General features: G+C 36.5%; 1 long non-coding RNA gene across 1 annotated transcript; it reads left to right on the forward strand.

Moving 5' to 3' along the window:
• The first annotated feature begins 9404 nt into the window (after positions 1–9404).
• LOC142166578 (uncharacterized) lies at positions 9405–18392 on the forward strand. The gene is made up of 5 exons (XR_012696988.1): positions 9405–9520; positions 9852–9918; positions 10905–10970; positions 17134–17200; positions 18188–18392. It is a non-coding gene; the product is annotated as an uncharacterized LOC142166578 (long non-coding RNA).
• Positions 18393–18706: the final 314 nt, after the last annotated feature.

The following is an 18706-nucleotide window of genomic DNA, read 5'->3' on the forward strand; positions in this document are numbered from 1 at the left end:
TCCCATGCATTTACATATATAAATCACTTAATATTCTTCATCTCCATTCACTCACCAAACCCTCTTCCTCAAAGAAAAAACAAGACTCACTACAATTAAGTTGATTTTCTTTCTTGATTCTCACCTAAAGTTTCGAGCATTCTTGTGGAAATTCAAGTTTTTTATTTGATTCTACAATTCTAAAGCGTACACGATCTATAACGTATACGCTATCAGAATCACCAATTTTCCGCAAATCTTTTATTCCAAAACCTAGGGGAAGGAAAACGGTGAATACACTATCAAAGTCACTAGGCCTTCCTCTTGCATTTCTGCAAAGAGACTGTTTTTACACCTTAATCCTTGAAGGGCGCGGAAGAGTGAACTCATACAATAGGTCTTCCTCTTGAGTTCTGCGAAGAGACCGTTTTCACTCCTCGACCCTTGACTTACCAAAAGAGCAATTCTACCGTCGGACAAAGGGTAATCTTGTCTTTTAACTTGACAATGGCACTCAAGAAATACAATTACTGCAGATCAATAGCTTATTTCTTCATATCAATCCTCATTATCTCTAATTTTCAAAATGTTTATGGATTGAGGATATTAGAAGGAGAGGAATGGTTAAAGAAGAATACTGAATTAATCATTCAATCACTTCGAAGAGGTTCAGTTCCATCCAAAGGAGCAAATCCATGCACCAATATTCCTGGTGGCAAAAAGAAAGGTCGATGTATGTTGGCTCAAAATGAAGGAAAAATTATTATTGCAAGTCAAATTGATAATAATAATGAAGAAATAGCTCCATTTGCTTATCCAGGAATTAATATGGTTCGTTTTGGAACTGCAAATTCTGAAAATAATGATACCCAAAAGCAAGAATCAAGCCATTCTTGATCTTATTTCTTTAGGAAATTAAATTTATAGGATACAGTTTCAGTGTAAATTCTCCAAATTCTTCTAACTTGGTCTCTTTACTATTGTTTTTTCTATGAAATAGTTTTAATCTAAGGTTAGAGACAACCGAAAACATCAAATACGAGGGTAATTACCCTCCGGTCCTTGTTTGTATACCATTCATTTATTTATACAATTCTTTCATTATTCAATTTCTCTGTTTTACCCTCAATTTTATGATAATTATAAATTTCTTTTGTTTGTGGTGGGGTGTAAAATTTCGTTCATACATATGTCAGGTTTTTTAATGTTGTTTTCTTCTTCTTTCGGCCGAGAGTTTCTTCTTCTTCTTAGTTGCAAAATATGTTTGTTAAATTTATTGTTATTTTGACAATTTAATGATTGAGATTTGTTATTTATGATATTTAAAAGTTATATTTTAAATTTAAGCTCATTTGTAGTAGATTTGAGCAGTGAATCATGTATTGAATTGTTGAAATTCGAAGAACAAATTTACGTTCCAAAATTTAAGATTCGAAATCTGAAGTTGTAATAGACGAACTACTTAAGATTCGAATTTTTGAAGTTGCATTTGAAAGATAGAAGAGCTTCATATTTGATTTCTGAAGTTGCATTGAAGAGATTGAATTACTTTAGATTCGAGCGGCTACACTTTGCAAAAGTTTATGTAATACAGGTATAACTTTAATGGTGGCCCAAAAAGTGGATATGTATCAGTTAAAATAGCACGGTTTAGCCAGTTTTTAGACTGGTCATTAAAAAATAGCCAGCGTTTACCAAGTCAATATAAAATAACCACTATTTTGCTAAAACAGAGACCGGTCCAGCATAATATACTGGAGTTCGGTGCACCTGTGTATGAACTTCCAGTATATTATGCTGGACCGGTATACTTTGCTGGCTCCAGTATAATATACTGGAGACTGGAGCACCTTTGCTCCAAACTCCAGTATATTATGCTGGACCGGTATATTATACTGGAATTTTTCATTCAGATTTATCTTTGCATGAAAAATGGCTAAATTTCGATTACTTTTGAAACTGTGGCTATTTTTGAATGACCACTTGTGAATCTGGCTATTTTTGAATTTCTCTCTATGTATGAAAATGCCCCACTTGATGGACTGGTAATTAGTACCTATGAGAAGACACTTTTGCGCTCTAGCAAGTAGTCATATAAATTGACGAATTAACCTAAATAACAGTCCACAGTCCACCCGATCGCTTATATATATATATATATATATATATATATATATATATATATATATAGTGAGTGTGTGTATAAATCATGTATAATCGCATCAAGCTAAGCAATTGAACTTTGAAGGCTCAAAACAAAGTGTGACCCATTATGTAGAATTATTCGTTAGACATTTTTCACAAAGGCTCTTCGGCCCAACTAGATAAGATTTTACAGGGAGAAATTAAAAAATAACCAGATTTACAACTGGTCGTTTAAAAATAGCTCAGTTTCAAAAGTAATCGAAATTTAGCCACTTTTCATGTAAAGATAAATCTGAGGGAAAATACTGTTCAAAACCCGGAAAATACGTCAGTATATTATACTGGAGGTCCAGCATAAGTATGCTGGAACTCCAACATAATATGATGGAGTTCCAGCATAAGTACACTAGAACTCAGCATAATATACTGGAGTTCCAACAAGTATAATTGTCCAGTATAATATACTGGAGTTTGGAGCACCGGTGCTCCAGTCTCTAGTATATTATACTGGAGTCAGCAAAGTATACCGGTCCAGCATAATATGCTGGAGTTCATACACAGGTGCACCGAACTCTAGTATATTATGCTGGTCTCTGTTGCAGCAAATTAGTGACTATTTTTCATTGACTTCGTAAACGATGGCTATTTTTGAATAACCAGTCCGAAAACTGGCTATACCGTGCTATTTTTACGATTTTACACGTATTTCTTCATTTTTACACTCACAAGACTAAAATTAATCCTTTTTCCTCCCTGATTTTCAATTCAGAATTACATGCTTTTAAAAGTCTACATCTGCTCAAATTTTAGTTCAAGTAATTCCAAATTTTATTCATTCCAAGGACAATATCGTAGGAATGAACCTTGCCATAAATGCATCTCTCTTTGACAAAAAAGGGTGGGTCAAAGATGTCTATTTTTGAGTGTGTGTCTACTCAAGAGTTTAAGATACTGTTTGGAAATTTCCTGATCTTGATTAGATTTAGAAATGATCCAATTCTGACTCAATTTAATTAGCATTTTGTCTTAGTTTAATTATAAAAACAATAGGAGTTTGCTTGAATCGTGGTTATCGCTTCATTACTGTATTTGAACAATACTTATTAGACATCGATCAATCTTGTAGTTTTGTGAGATAAAGTTTACAATACTGATTTAAAAGATGACTCATATATAGATTAACGGTTTGCACTTAAATTTGTGTATAATTTCTAATCTGCATATCCATTTTTCTGCACAGCAAACTTTGAAAAAAAAATCTTTTTACCATTATATTTCTCATATTTTTTTGCATTAATTTCATTCCATCTTTTTTATTCTATTTTTTTATCTATAAGCTTTCTTCAAACTGGTATAAGCCTTTTAGCGATTAAGTACGACATGACATAGGCGGTGGCTGTGGGTGTGAACTGAAGACGTCACTAAGTAATTCTTTGCTTTATATTATTCCACAAAATTGGTCAATGAAACTTTCGAGTATTTACGTATGTAGTATAGTTGCAGTTATGAAATTTTGAAAATCATATATACTAAAGAATCTCATGAACATATGTGCTTTGACTGAAATTTTGCAATTAGTTGTACCCACAAAAGGGAGTGTGGAATATACTTCAAACAGTTGTTAATTCAGTTGACTTAGGGTCGTTTGGTTCATAGAGTTGAACCTTCGCCGTTATGACACACTTCTATTCAGGGGATAAGCTGAGGGCGGATGCACACAGGAAGAACTTCGTCTAAAAAATTTATTCTAATATTCTGCAAAAATGAAGCAAAATATAATAAGGACACTGCTTCTTCGCAAAGATCAATGCTTCTTGGTCCACTTGTCAAGCTTATGTTTTGGCTTGTAAAGGTCGTAGCACTACTAGAAATCCGGTAAAAAGCGACCACAAAAAGCGACCAAAGTTGGTCGCTTATAGGCCTAAAAGCGACCAAACATGCCTGGTCGCAATATTACTGGTCCCTTTAGCGACCAACGTTGGTCTCTAAGGTAAAAGGACTAAATATTCTTATTTTGACTTTAGTGACCAACTTTGGTCGCTATATTAATTTAATAATATATATTTGGCGACCAAAGTTGGTCTCTACATATGAAATACGTTGTTTTTAATTTATCATTAATCATTAGAAAGCGACCAACTTTGGTTTCTAATCCAAATATTATATTTTAAAATCTGGACAATAGAGACCAAAGTTGGTCGCTAAATTCAAGAATTTATTTTTTTTTTTAAAGATAAGCGACCAACATTGGTCGCTATATTTCCAGAAATTGTATTTTTTTTAATAGAAATTTGGGCAAGTAGCGACTCAAGGTTGGTCGCTATTGCCCAAAAAATTATTTTTTTTATAGTGAAATGCGATCAAATAGAGACCAAAGTTGGTCGCTTTTCTTGGTATATTTTTGGCAGAAACTGTCTGTTTTGGCAGCTACACCACCTGCCAGCTTACCAAACATCCTAAATAGGCATTTTATGCCAGCAACAACAACAACAACAATTAAAAGCAACAATCAATAGAACTAACACATTAAGCTAACAAAACTAAGTTAACGCTTATTACAAGCCCATTCGAACTAAAAAGAACTAACACAATAGAACTAAATTTTTTTGTCTAGTTCAAAGTATATAAAGTACTCAAGGAGTGTTCTTTCAGCATCCTCGTCCGAAAGTTGGATTGCCTCGCCCGATTCATTAGGTGGTTGACTGCGTATGAATTCCCCCACGTCAGCTGCATGTGAAGCGAACCTATATGAAAAATTATATATATTGAATTAGTATTTCAAAATTTATATAAAAGTATATCAAAATACTTAATGAAAAGTAAAAAACTTACATGTATATAGTCGAGGCTCGACCCTCCTTTCTGAATCAGTCTCTTTCTTCTTCTTTACAATACGAGTTTCATTGAATAGCTCATCTTGCTTCATTGGCATCATAAAGCTGTCTGGTGACTTTGGTGATTATCCTCGTGGTACTATTACTCGGGATGAACTTGGATACAGAGAATAACTTGGATACAGTACCTGACAGGGTGTGTCTTTGATCAATTGTTGATCTCTATAGCTACAATGATAATGAGAAGGCAACGACATGTGTTTCAAAATAGTGATGGTATAGGTAGGATTTAACATTTCCTAAGTAGATAAAAAAGGTTATAGAGGAATTCTCTACTTCACTTTCCAAGAGGAAAAAAAGTTTGATTGATAGTGACAACGTTGATGAAGACGGAATGTTTTCCGTTGGTCATGGCAGTTCCCATAAAGCGGGGATCATAAGACTCTATGATGACAAAGATTATAGGAAGTTTTGTTCTAAACTTTCTTCCAAGTCTGATCCGTACAAGCTTAATATGATATTGGTGATATTTCTTCGGATTCAGACAATGATTTGACCGACAAAAGTATGGAAATGCTCTTAAAAAGAATTAAAGGTAAAATGTTTTTCTTGGTAGAGAAGGATGCTGAAAAGTTTTTACCTTTAATTCTTTTTAAGAGCATTTCCATACTTTTGTCGGTCAAATCATTGTCTGAATCCGAAGAAATATCACCAATATCACATTAAGCTTGTACGGATCAGACTTGAAAGAAAATTTAGAACAAAACTTCCTATAATCTCTGTCATCATAGAGTCTTATGATCCCCATTCTATGGGAAGTGCCATGACCAATGGAACACATTCCGTCTTCATCAACCTTGTCACTCTCAATTAAACTTCTTTTCCTCATGGAAAATGAAGTACAAAATTACTCTATAAGCTCTTCTTTTATCTACTTAGAAAATACTAAATTCCTACCTACACCATCACTATTTGAAACACATGCCATTGCCTTCTCATCATCATTGTCGCTAATGAGAAGAACAATTAAAAGCACACTTTGCCAGGTACTGTGTCTTAGTTATTCTTGGTGGAAGTTCTATTGCATGTCTAATAACGTCATCAACCTCTTCTAATAATCCTCCGGCAATCTAAAATTCCAAAACATAAACTAAAAGTTCAATTCATATCCTAAACCTTCAATTCATATCCACAAAAGTTCAAGTCATATCCTAAAGGTTCAGCTCATATCGTAAAAAGTTCAAGTCATATCGTAAAATTTCAATTTATATCGTACAAGTTCAATTCACAAGAACAAAACCTAAAAACTAAAAGTTCATCAATTCTTATCCTACGAGTTTAAAAATAAACTAAAAGTTCAATTTATATCCTAACGGTTCAATTCATATCCACAAAAGTTCAAGTCATATCCTAAAATTTCTATTTATATCCTAAAAATTCAACTCATATCCTAAAAATTCAATTCACAAGAACAAAACCTAAAAACTAAAAGTTATATTCATATCCTACGAGTTTAAACATAAACTAAAAGTTCAAGTCATATCCTAAAGGTTCAATACATATGCTAAAGGTTCAATTTATTTCCTAAAAGTTCAACTCATATCCTAAAAGTTTCAATTCATATCCTAAAAAGTTCAAGTCATACATAAAATCTTCAATTTATATCCTACAAGTTCAATTCACAAGAACAAAACCTAAAAACTAAAAGTTATATTCATATCTTACGAGTTTAAACATAAATTAAAATTTCAAGTCATATCCTAAAGGTTCAATACATATCCTAAACGTTCAATTTATTTCCTAAAAGTTCAACTCATATCCTAAAAGTTTCAACTCATATCGTAAAAAGTTCAAGTCATACATAAAAGCTTCAATTTATATCGTACAAGTTCAATTCACAAGAACAAAACCTAAAAACTAAAAGTTCATCAATTCTTATCCTACGAGTTTAAACATAAACTCAAAGTTCAATTTATATCCTAAATGTTCAATTTATATCCACAAAAGTTCAAGTCATATCCTAAAATTTCTATTTATATCCTAAAAATTCAACTCATATCCTAAAAGTTTCAATTCATATCCTAAAAATTCAATTCACAAGAACAAAACCTAAAAACTAAAAGTTATATTCATATCCTACGAGTTTAAACATAAACTAAAAGTTCAAGTCATATCCTAAAGGTTCAATACATATGCTAAAGGTTCAATTTATTTCCTAAAAGTTCAACTCATATCCTAAAAGTTTCAATTCATATCCTAAAAATTCAACTCATATACTAAAAGCTTCAATTTATATCCTACAAGTTCAATTCACAAGAACAAAACCTAAAAACTAAAAGTTATATTCATATCTTACGAGTTTAAACATAAACTAAAACTTCAAGTCATATCCTAAATGTTCAATACATATCCTAAAGGTTCAATTTATTTCCTAAAAGTTCAACTCATATCCTAAAAGTTTCAACTCATATCGTAAAAAGTTCAAGTCATACATAAAAGCTTCAATTTATATCGTACAAGTTCAATTCACAAGAACAAAACCTAAAAACTAAAAGTTCATCAATTCTTATCCTACGAGTTTAAACATAAACTAAAAGTTCAATTTATATCCTAACGGTTCAATTCATATCCATAAAAGTTCAAGTCATATCCTAAAATTTCTATTTATATCCTAAAAATTCAACTCATATCCTAAAAGTTTCAATTTATATCCTACAAGTTCAATTCACAAGAACAAAACCTAAAAGCTAAAAGTTATATTCATATCCTACGAGTTTAAACATAAACTAAAAGTTCAAGTGTAACGACCCGATCGGTCGTTCTGAGCTCTGGCGCGTCATTCAACAGTTTGAGGCCATGAGCGGCTTCATCTCAGGTATATTGACTTGTGTGTATGGTCAGAATTAAAATTCAGGAAGTTTGGAGTCAAATCTAAATGGAAATTCTCATTTTGAAAGCTTAAAATTGAAGAAATGAACTAGGATTAGAATTTTGAGTAAACGACCTCGGAATTGGGATCTGAAAGTTCCAGCATATTCGTATGATGATTTCGGACTTGGGCGTATGTCCGTATTTGGTTTTGGGTAACCCGTGAGCATTTCAGCGTATACTGTGAAAGTTAGTACTTTAGAAGAATTTCATAAATTTGGGTTGGAAGGCATTTCAGTGTTATAGAAGTCCGTTTGGGATTCCGAGTCTAGGAATAGCTCCGTATGGTGATTCTGGAGTTGGGAGCGCGATCGGAAGTGAATTCGGATGTCCGGAGGTCATTTTGAAGTCATTTGGCTAAATATAGAAATTTGAAGGTTTTTGAGAAAATTCGACCGGAAGTGGAAATTTTGATATCGCGGTCGGAATGCGGTTCCGAAAGATGGGGCAAGTCCGTAATGTCGAATGTGACTTGTGTGCAAAATTTGAAGTCATTCCGGGATGATTTTGGTAAGGTTTGAGACACTTAGTCTCTTTTAAGGAAGCTTAAGTTAGAAAAGTCAACCGAATATTGACTTATGTGTTAGAGTGCTCGAAATGCGAATTTTATGGTTCGGATAGCTTCGTTAGGTGATTTGGGACTTAGGAGTGTGTCCGGAATATTTTTGTGATGACCGGTGTAGAATTAAGCTTGAATTGACAAAGTTAGTATTTTGGCGAATTCCGGTTGATAGGTGAGATTTTGATCCGAGGGTCGGAATGGAATTCCGAGAGTTTCTGTAGCTTCGTTATGTCAATTTGGACTTGTCTGCAAAATTTAAGGTCATTCAGACGTGGTTTGGTTGGGTTTTTTTTATCAAAAATGGAATTTGGAAGTTCGTGAGATTCATAGGCTTGAATCCGATGATGATTTGATGTTTTGATGTTATTTTGGGTGTTTTGAAGGTTGGGAAAAGTTTGAATGATATTGTGGGACATGTTGATATAATTGGTTAAGGTCCCGAGGGCCTCGGGTGGATTTCGGAAGGTTAACAGAATGAAATTCGGACCAAAAAGAAAAGAAAAAGCTGCAGAAATTTCTGCAGAAGGTCTTTGGACTGCAATCGTGGAGTGTACTTCGGAGGCCTATATCTTTTTATCTACAAGGAATTGTGAGATGATTCAAAAACGAAAGTTGTAGCCCTTCATATCTAGTTTCCAGAAAGCTAAAGAAATCGTAATTTGGATATTTGTAGAGAAAGTTATGATTGATTAAAGATGATTGGTGGAGCAGTTTCTCCAGAAATTTTCTGATTTTATGGAGCCGATTTAGAAGCTCATATCTCGGGATATATAAAGAGTTATATGGTGTACAACCTATCAAATTAAATATCTTTAAGTCTAGTTTCTAAATCTTCAAACCGTTTGTCATTTGAATATTTATACAAGACGTTATGGGTGTTTAAACAGAAGGTGTCCGATAAGGTACAATTTTAATAGGATGTACAACTTGTATAGCACAAGTGCAAGGTACAACTCGACGAAGCACGGACAGATTCTTTTAAACACGGATTTGGCTTATTTCTTTCATTTCTTTCATTTGGCTTGGATTATTTTGGAGAGAATTTCAAGGGGGATTTCATCAAGCATCAAAGGTGAGTTGTTTCTACTTATTTTCAAGTTAAATACATGGATTAGAGCTGAAAACTCAAGTAATTTATAGACAAAAATGGTGGTTTAGGCTTGAAACTTAAGAGAATTAAATGGTGATTTGAGGGGTCAAATGAACTCCGATTTTTATGAATTTGGTATGTATAGACTGGTGGCGAGATAAGGGTCGTACTGATGTAAAAATTTCTGAATTTCGAGATGTGGGCCCGAGGCTCGGGTTTTACTAATTTCGGGATTTTCGACATTTTTCGAGTCTTTTCGATTGGGTTATATTCCCTTAGCCTATTGTAACATATTCGTTGTGGTTTTGACTAGATTCGACGCGTGAAGAGGTCGATTCAAGAGGAAAGGGCATTGCAGACTAGTTTACGGCCGGTTAGAGGTGAGTAATAGATGTAAATGCTGTTCTGAGGGTTTGAAACCCCGAACTTTCACATCGTAATGCAATATTGAGGTGTGACACGCACTCCATGGCGAGTGCAGGGTCGGATACTATTGGGGATTGTGACTTGGTCCATCCCGTGTGATGTTTATACTATACTGGTGATTGATACACATACTTCATTGATATTACGGGGCTTGGTGCCATATTTGGGGCCTTGTGCCGATTTGTAAAATCCTTCGAGGATTGATATTACTGCTTAGCATGATTTGCATATCATTTAATTTCAGTCCAAGGTTTTAAATGCTGTTTTGCAAACTCAGCCATAATTCTAAGTGTTGAAAACTTAAATGATATTTTAAATGTATTCCGGGCTGGGAACTTCTGTTTTGTAAATGCCCAAGGGGCTTATTATATTATTTTCTGGACTGATTATAAAGTGACTTGAAACAGTGGTAACAATGACACTGTGTGATATACTTGAAACAGTGGTAACAATGACACTGTGTGATATACTTGAAACAGTGGTAACAATGACACTGTGTGATATACTTGAAATAGTGGTAACAATGACACTGGATGATATACTTGAACAATGGTAACAATGGCACTGTATGATATAAATTGGTCAGGTAACAATGGCTGACTGGTCAGGTAACAATGACTGACCAAGATATTGCGCTTGGGCTGTAGGAGCCCCTCCGAAGTCTGTACACACCCCAGTGAGCGTCGTCGACGATAAATAAATATGGATGGCTCGGGCTGCACGCCGCAGTGGGTATTGGAATGTACCATCATATGCATTGCATTGCATTCATGTATTTGTATTTATACTAGTGTTTAGCTGCTCAGTTCCATATGTTGTTGTACATTTGGATTTTAGCTTACTTTGTGTATTTACTGGATTTTCTTATCTTCGGACTGTAGTTACTTTTATTACTCACTGGGTCCGAGTACTCACTTTACTCCCTGCACCTTGTGTGCAGATCCAGGGCAGTCTCAGGCTCAGTAGATCCAGTTGATCAGCAGATGCAGCCTCTGGGAGTATCGAGGTAGCTGCACGGCGTTCACAGCCATTGATCTTCTCCCTCCTATCCTATCTTTTTATTTCCGCATATCAGACTTTGGATATACCATGTATTAGGATGATATTCTGTATTCTAGAGGCTCAGATTCGTGACACCGGGTCATAGTGAGATTATATTCTGTATTTTGTTAAAATTTTCAGTACTTTAATCTTGCTTAATTGATATTTTTTTCCACTATTTTTGATAAATTGGGTTAAGTGTTGAATAATGGTCGGGCTTGCCTAGTAGTGTGTTGGGTGCCATCACGACCAGGATTTGGGTCGTGACAAAGTTGGTATCAGAGCCTAGGTTACTTGGTCTCACGAGTCATGAGCCGGTTTAGTAGAGTCTCGTGGATCGGTACGGAGACGTCTGTACTTATCCTCGGGAGGCTGCAGAATCTTTAGGAAAACTTCACATTCTTGAATTCTTATCGTGCGTCCTTGATTTAGCTTGAAAAGAAACTTTTGAAATTCCTTCCGCGTGATCGTATGCACCAACGGGCGCTCAGTATCAGATGTGTCTCGATGGCTTTTGATTCCCCGATCGAGGGGCGAGGTGTAATCTCTGTAAGTTTGAAGTTAGACCAGTCAGGAGGACTTGAGGCCAAATCTTTGCCAATGGCTTGAGCACCAATGTGCTGATTTTGTGAGCAAGTGTTTTGAACTCATATGTTCATTATTGTCCTTGTTAGCCGGAATGACGGTTGGATATCCACGTGATGAGTATGTTAGTGTTGCGAGGTGTATTTGTATGACTTAGTAGTGGCGAAGAAACCTACTGGATAGTAGATGAACTGTTAAGTGATTCGTTTCTTATTGTGATTTGTTGAGTAGCTCGAGTTATGGGCGCGTGAAGAATATTTTTCGTGTCTCCTAGTTAGATAAGTCTGGGAGCTGAGATCGCTTCCGTAAATGTATTATGACGAAATCGTTGAGTCAAGGAGACCACCTCGAAGGTCGAAAATATTAAAGGAAGAATATGTTCCTACTTGATTGAATAGCCCAATAATGGAGGGTTGAAGGGTATTTTCTATGTGTTATGATTCAAATAGGTGCAATGCATGTCCATGTATCAATTTAGATTTATGTAATTGATATGCATTGTGATGCTTTGTCAAGTTGTGGATGTGTTGTTAGGATGGTTTTGGTGATTCTCTGGCAGGTGGATAGGACCAATTACAACGGAGGCTCTGCCGAAATATTTGAAAAATTTAGGACTTAGTAAGTGGGCTTAGCTGTTGTGTGAGTAAATGCAAGAATTGCAGAAGAGTTAAAATTCCATATGATTCGTGTTTCCACGAGCTTATGATGGAGTGAGTTTAATCTCACCATGATATTACGGCAGCAATGGAGTATATGTGTTGTGATCTATGGCTTCGAGCCAAGTTGGGGAGCTTGCTGTTGATTAGCTGATTGCACGGTTTATTACCTGCGTGAATTCTTATTATTGGCGTATTGGTGGGTTATTGCAGCTACGGAAAAGTTCCATGAGTGGTAATTTGAGTAAATGAATTGTTGGATGCATGCTATGGTTAGCCTTATTGGCTCATGTTCAGACTTGAGGGAAGATTCATGATTTATGCCTCGTATAGGTGCAGGCTTCAAGGGAAGTGATCCCTCTGGGTGCTTTATCGAGAGGGTATTCATATGTTATAAAATTCATTAGAGTTGGTTGCATTCGGGGCCAAGTCAGAGCTGGGTGGCTCTCAATAGCGGTCCTAGTTAATTCAAGAGGTAAAGTGTGGTGCCTAATGATTTTGAGTCTATAATTACAGTTAATAGTCAAGCTTTTGAAGCAGCTTATGAAGAAAGGCACAGAATGTTTTATGATGTTTTGACTTGCGGTGTAGCATTTGACATACATGAAATGGTCATGGTATTTGAGATAGCATGGTCTCGTGATTTAAGGTCACTCGGGGTGAGTTTGATTGAAATAAGTTAGGTGTTAAAGGGAGATATTATTATTTCTAAGGCAATAAAGGATAAATTGGAAGGAAGTAGATTGATTAGCCATAGTTGAGTTGGTATACTGGTGTCAGTGATCGTTCGTCCAGCGTGATCGAGTTATGCATGTGAGCCTTGTTGGCCGCAGTGATTGATGTTAATCTGAAGCATGCTTTTGTTAGGGCCTATTATGAGTAGGTGGATCCCAGAAAGTGTTATGGTGGCTTGGACAACTACTTAGAGATTGACATATTCGACGATTATGAGGATTCGCCTGTATGCTGCTATAGTTCTCCTGAAGTGAGTTAAATGGAAAGTCTTATGTGATGAAGTATTAGCCTATTGGCGGTTCCAGAGTTGTGATGGAAATCGCGTCTATCGTATATTGGCACGTGAGGTGCAGTGAGTGGCATGGAATTTGAAGTAAGGACCAAGGTTGCAGATTGGTTAATGACTGTAATGTCACGATCTCGGATGAGCAGTATATGAGTTTCAGTGTTTTGAGTAAGATGGGTATTGACGTCAGTATCACCTGAGGTCGGTGTTCTGTGAGAAAGGCTTTGCATCCTGGTTAGTGATTCTTGATCGCTTTTCAGCGTTAGTGCAGCTGGTGGTTTGGATGTGCAGACCCGTTAATTATTTCGGAAGATGGTGGGAGCTTGTCCCACAAAATATTGTATAAGTGTGACATGTAGTCACTTGATTAATTAGAAATTTAAACCAAGTATGAGGATTTTGGTAATATCATCCATTTGAGAATTTATGCCTGGAGGGCACTCTGTTTATTGGGTTATGGACCTGTGAAAGATTATTGGCCTAGCTTGGCACGATCAGGATCGACTTGAGGTCGTGGATAGATTTAAATGTGGAAGTGAGCCTTACGTCAGGCTAGTTGTGTTTATTTCAGCAATGCGCTCTTTATGGAAGGATAGTCGCAGTCTTATTTTGTGGTCAGTTAATTCATGTAAATATATATTGCACCGTATGAGTTGTGATACGGCTTGGTAAATTCCTTATGTGTTGAGGTTCCGCTCAGCAGTGATGTTATATGAGCAGGATGAGACTTAGATCATGTATCGCACCTCAGTTGTGCTTGAGTTTGTAGCCTATAGCGCTATATGTTTCCTTGGGAATGATATTATGCACCTTAGTGTGTTTATGACCGATGTTCGGTATTTTGATGTGATGAGCTATTCAGCTCGACGTATATCTCCTTATGTGAGTTCTATATGTGGATCGGGTGGCACACCGCCATGGGTATGTTGTTTGGATCGGGTTGCACGCCGCAACAGTGTGATGTTCAGTTCAGTGCCCATATTTGCTTTTGTGTGTTCTGTTTTCCTGTTTTCTGAGGAAGTTTATGTTAGTGTGCGAGTTGAGTAGTTCCTTCTAGAGTTCGCCTTCCTTTTGTATCGCGTTCGAATTGATAGCATACTGGCACATTGTGGCGCCTTGTGGGATTTTTGATTATGTCTGAGGTGGCTTATTGCCTGAGCAGTTCGTACTGGGTGAGACGAGGTTACTAGATTTGGGGTCAGTACAAACTGATTATATGAAGTATATTATAGAGCAAAGATCATTCTTTGGTTTGGGACAAGGTAATGGAACTTGTCAGGAGTGTAGATCCAATGAATTGTTGATTCAACAGTTGGTTGTGAATTTCGGCACATCTCTTCAGTCGTATCGGTGTTGAAAAAAAAATATTAAAAAAAAAACTAGAGCAAGACCTGTGTAGATCATGAGATGCAATGGGAGCATCAGATTCGTGGAATTTCGACCATTATGTTTAAAGAATGTTATTGTGGTTCTATGAGTAAGTGATGCAAAGTGTGAATTCAGCAAAGTTATGCAGTCATGTTTGGGTACAACGTGTGGAGATTGATATGGTGGTCGTATGATGGAAACAGGCTTGGCAGGAAAATTCAGGATGTTGGAATTGGGCCTAATGGCTTATTTGCTTGAATAAATAAGTATATCTACAGAATTATCGAGCTAATGTGCTCAACGGAGTAGTGGTAGCATGGGAAAGTGCATGATGTGTTAAACAAGTGATTTTGGACTACTTCAGTGTAGTTCTCAGCACGTTCGAGGACGAACGTATGTTTAAGTGGGGGAGATTGTAACGACCCGACCGGTCGTTTTGAGCTCTGGCGCGTCATTCAGCAGTTTGAGGCCATGAGCGGCTTCATCTCAGGTATATTGACTTGTGTGTATGGTCAGAATTAAAATTCAGGAAGTTTGGAGTCAAATCTAAATGGAAATTCTCATTTTGAAAGCTTAAAATTGAAGAAATGAACTAGGATTAGAATTTTGAGTAAACGACCTCGGAATTGGGATCTGAAAGTTCCAGCATATTTGTATGATGATTTCGGACTTGGGCGTATATCCGGATTTGGTTTTGGGTAACCCGTGAGCATTTCAGCGTATACTGTGAAAGTTAGTACTTTAGAAGAATTTCATAAATTTGGGTTGGAAGGCATTTCAGTGTTATAGAAATCCGTTTGGGATTCCGAGTCTAGGAATAGCTCCGTATGGTGATTCTGGAGTTGGGAGCGCGATCGGAAGTGAATTCGGATGTCCGGAGGTCATTTTGAAGTCATTTGGCTAAATATAGAAATTTGAAGGTTTTTGAGAAATTCGACCGGAAGTGGAAATTTTGATATCGCGGTCGGAATGCGGTTCCGAAAGATGGGGCAAGTCCGTAATGTCGAATGTGACTTGTGTGCAAAATTTGAAGTCATCCCGGGATGATTTTGGTAAGGTTTGAGACACTTAGTCTCTTTTAAGGAAGCTTAAGTTGGAAAAGTCAATCGAATATTGACTTATGTGTTAGAGAGCTAGAAATGCAAATTTTATGGTTCGGATAGCTTCGTTAGGTGATTTGGGACTTAGGAGTGTGTCCGGAATATTTTTGTGATGACCGGTGTAGAATTAAGCTTGAATTGGCAAAGTTAGTATTTTGGCGAATTCCGGTTGATAGGTGAGATTTTGATCCGAGGGTCGGAATGGAATTCCGAGAGTTTTTGTAGCTTCGTTATGTCAATTTGGACTTGTCTGCAAAATTTGAGGTCATTCAGACGTGGTTTGGTTGGGTTTTTGATCAAAAATAGAATTTGGAAGTTCGTGAGATTCATAGGCTTGAATCCGATGATGATTTGATGTTATTTTGGGTGCTTCAAAGATTGGGACAAGTTTGAATGATATTGTGGGACATGTTGATATAATTGGTTAAGGTCCCGAGGGCCTCGGGTGGATTTCGGAAGGTTAACGGAATGAAATTCGGACCAAAAAGAAAAGAAAAAGCTGCAGAAATTTCTGCAGAAGGTCTTTAGACTGCAATCGTGGAGTGTACTTCGGAGGCCTATATCTTTTGATCTACAAGGAATTTTGAGATGATTCAAAAATGAAAGTTGTAGCCCTTCATATCTAGTTTCCAGAAAGCTAAAGAAATCGTAATTTGGATATTTGTAGAGAAATTTATGATTGATTAAAGATGATTGGTGGAGCAGTTTCTCCAGAAATTTTCTGATTTCATGGAGCCGATTTAGAATCTCATATCTTGGGATATATAAAGAGTTATATAGTGTACAACCTATCAAATTAAAGATCTTTGAGTCTAGTTTCTAAATATTCAAACCGTTTATCATTTGGATATTTATACAAGACGTTATGGGTGTTTAAACAGAAGGTGTCCGACAAGGAACAATTTTAATAGGATGTATAACTTGTATAGCACAAGTGCAAGGTACAACTCGACGAAGCACAGGCAGATTCTTTTAAACACGGATTCGGCTTATTTCTTTCATTTCTTTCATTTGGCTTGGATTATTTTGGAGAGAATTTCAAGGGGGATTTCATCAAGCATCAAAGATGAGTTGTTTCTACTTATTTTCAAGTTAAATACATGGATTAGAGCTGAAAACTCAAGTAATTTATGGACAAAAATGGTGGTTTAGGGCTTGAAACTTAAGAGAATTAAATGGTGATTTGAGGGGTCAAATGAACTCCGATTTTTATGAATTTGGTATGTATAGACTCGCGGCGAGATAAGGGTCGTATTGATGTAAAAATTTCTGAATTTCGAGATGTGGGCCCGAGACTTGGGTTTTACTAATTTCGGGATTTTTGACATTTTTCGAGTCTTTTTGATTGGGTTATATTTCCTTAGCCTATTGTAACATATTCGTTGTGGTTTTGACTAGATTCGACGCGCGAAGAGGTCCATTCAAGAGGAAAGGGCATTGCGGACTAGTCTACGGCCGGTTAGAGGTGAGTAATAGATGTAAATGCTGTTCTGAGGGTTTGAAACCCCGAAATTTCACACCGTAACGCAATATTGAGGCATGACACGCACTCCATGGCGAGTGCAGGGTCGGATACTATTGGGGATTGTGACTTGGTCCATCCCGTGTGATGTTTATACTATACTGGTGATTGATACACATACTTCATTGATATTACGGGGCTTGATACCATATTTGGGGCCTTGTGCCGATTTGTAAAATCCTTCGAGGATTGATATTACTGCTTAGCATGATTTGCATATCATTTAATTTCAATCCAAGGTTTTAAATGCCGTTTTGCAAACTCAGCCATAATTCTAAGTGTTGAAAACTTAAATGATATTTTAAATGTATTCCGGGTTGGGAACTTCTGTTTTGTAAATGCCCAATGGGCTTATTATATTATTTTCTGGACTGATTATAAAGTGACTTGAAACAGTGGTAACAATGACACTGTGTGATATACTTGAAACAGTGGTAACAATGACACTATGTGATATACTTGAAACAGTGGTAACAATGACACTGTGTGATATACTTGAAATAGTGGTAACAATGACACTGGATGATATACTTGAACAGTGGTAACAATGGCACTGTATGATATAAATTGGTCAGGTAACAATGGCTGACCGGTCAGGTAACAATGACTGACCAAGATATTGCGCTTGGGCTGTAGGAGCCCCTCCGGAGTCTGTACACACCCCCAGTGAGCGTCGTCGACGATAAATAAATATGGATGGCTCGGGCTGCACGCCGCAGTGGGTACTGGAATGTACCATCATATGCATTGTATTGCATTCATGTATTTGTATTTATACTAGTGTTTAGCTGCTCAGTTCCATATGTTGTTGTATATTTGGATTTTAGCTTACTTTGTGTATTTACTGGATTTTCTTATCTTCGGACTGTAGTTACTTTTATTACTCACTGGGTCGGAGTACTCACTTTACTTCCTGCACCTTGTGTGCAGATCCAGGGTAGTCTCAGGCTCAGTAGATCCAGTTGATCAGCAGATGCAGCCTCTGGGAGTATCGAGGTAGCTGCACGGCGTTCGCAGCCATTGATCTTCTCCCTCCTATCCTATCTCTTTATTTCCGCATATCAGACTTTGGATATACCATGTATTAGGATGATATTCTGTATTCTAGAGGCTCAGATTCGTGACACCGTGTCATAGTGAGATTATATTGTGTATTTTGTTAAAATTTTCAGTACTTTAATCTTGCTTAATTGATATTTTTTCCCACTATTTTTGATAAATTGGGTTAAGTGTTGAATAATGGTCGGGCTTGCCTAGTAGTGTGTTGGGCGCCATCACGACCGGGATTTAGGTCGTGACATCAAGTCATATCCTAAAGGTTCAATACATATGCTAAGGGTTCAGTTTATTTCCTAAAAGTTCAACTCATATCCTAAAAGTTTTAATTCATATCCTAAAAAGTTCAAGTCATACAAAAAGCTTCAATTTATATCCTACAAATTCAATTCA

This window comes from Nicotiana tabacum, chromosome 11 (assembly GCF_000715075.1).
Source record: "Nicotiana tabacum cultivar K326 chromosome 11, ASM71507v2, whole genome shotgun sequence".
NCBI lineage: Eukaryota > Viridiplantae > Streptophyta > Magnoliopsida > Solanales > Solanaceae > Nicotiana > Nicotiana tabacum.